Consider the following 1,526-nt stretch of genomic DNA (forward strand, 5'->3'; position numbering starts at 1 on the left):
GATAGTATTTCTACGTACCCTCGTAGACCGAAAGCGAAAGCGTTATGACAACGTGGTTGATGTAGTCCTACGTCTTCATGATCCGACCAAACCAAGCACCGAAGGTACGCCACCTCCGCGATCTGCACACGTTCAGCTCGGTGATGTCCCACGAACTCTAGATCCAGCTGAGGCCGAGGGAGAGTTTTGTCAGCACGACGACATGATGACGGTGATGATGAAGTTACCGACACAGGGCTTCGCCTAAGCTCTACAACGATATGACCGAGGTAGAAATCTTTGGAGGGGGCACCGCACACGACTAAACCATCAACTTGTGTGTTCTAGGGTGCCCCCTGCCCCTGTATATAAAGGAGCAAGGGGGAGGCGCCACCCCTCCCCCTAGCCCAATTCAGACTAGGCCCATGGGGGGGGGGCGGCCAGCCCTTGGCAGCCCCTCTCTCTCCCCTAGGCCCAATAAGGCCCATTACTTCTCCGGTGGTTCTGATAACCCTTTCGGCACTCTGATATATATCTGGTGACCCCCGGAACTCATCCCGTGTCCGAATATAGTCATCCAATATATCAAGCTTTATGTCTCGACCATTTCAAGACTCCTCATCATGTCCATGATCACATCCTGGACTCTGAACTACCTTCGGTACATCAAAACACATAAACTCATAATACCGATCGTCATCAAACGTTAAGCGTGCGGACCCTGCGGTTCGAGAACTAGGTAGACATGCCCGAGACTCATCTCCGGTCAATAACCAACAACGGAACCTGGATGCTCATATTGGCTCCCACATATTCTACGAAGATCTTTATCGGTCAAACCGCATAACAACATACATTATTCCCTTTGTCATCGGCATGTTACTTGCCCGAGATTCGATCGTCGGTATCTCAAGACCTAGTTCACTTTCGTTACCGGCAAGTCTCTTTACTCGTTCTGTAATGCATCATCCCACAACCAACTCATTAGTCACTTTGCTTGCAAGGCTTATAGTGATGTGCATTACCTAGAGGGCCCAGAGATACATCTCCGACAATCGGAGTGACAAATCCTAATCTTGATCTATGCCAACTCAACAAACACCATCGAAGACACCTGTAGAGCATCTTTATAGTCACCCAGTTACCTTGTGACGTTTGATAGCACCCAAGGTGTTCCTCCGTTATTCGGGAGTTGCATAATCTCATAGTCAGAGGAACATTTATAAGTCATGATGAAAGCAATAACAATAAAACTAAATGATCATTTATGCTAAGCTAACGGATGGGTCTTGTCCATCATATCATTCTCTAATGATGTGATCCCGTTCATCAAATAACAACACATGTCTATGGTCAGGAAACTTAACCATCTTTGATTAACGAGCTAGTCAAGTAGAGGCATACTAGGGACACTCTGTTTTGTCTATGTATTCACACATGTACTAAGTTTCCGGTTAATACAATTCTAGCATGAATAATAAACATTTATCATGATATAAGGAAATATAAATAACAACTTTATTATTGCCTCTAGGGCATATTTCCTT

Source organism: Triticum aestivum, chromosome 5A (genome assembly GCF_018294505.1).
Source record: "Triticum aestivum cultivar Chinese Spring chromosome 5A, IWGSC CS RefSeq v2.1, whole genome shotgun sequence".
NCBI lineage: Eukaryota > Viridiplantae > Streptophyta > Magnoliopsida > Poales > Poaceae > Triticum > Triticum aestivum.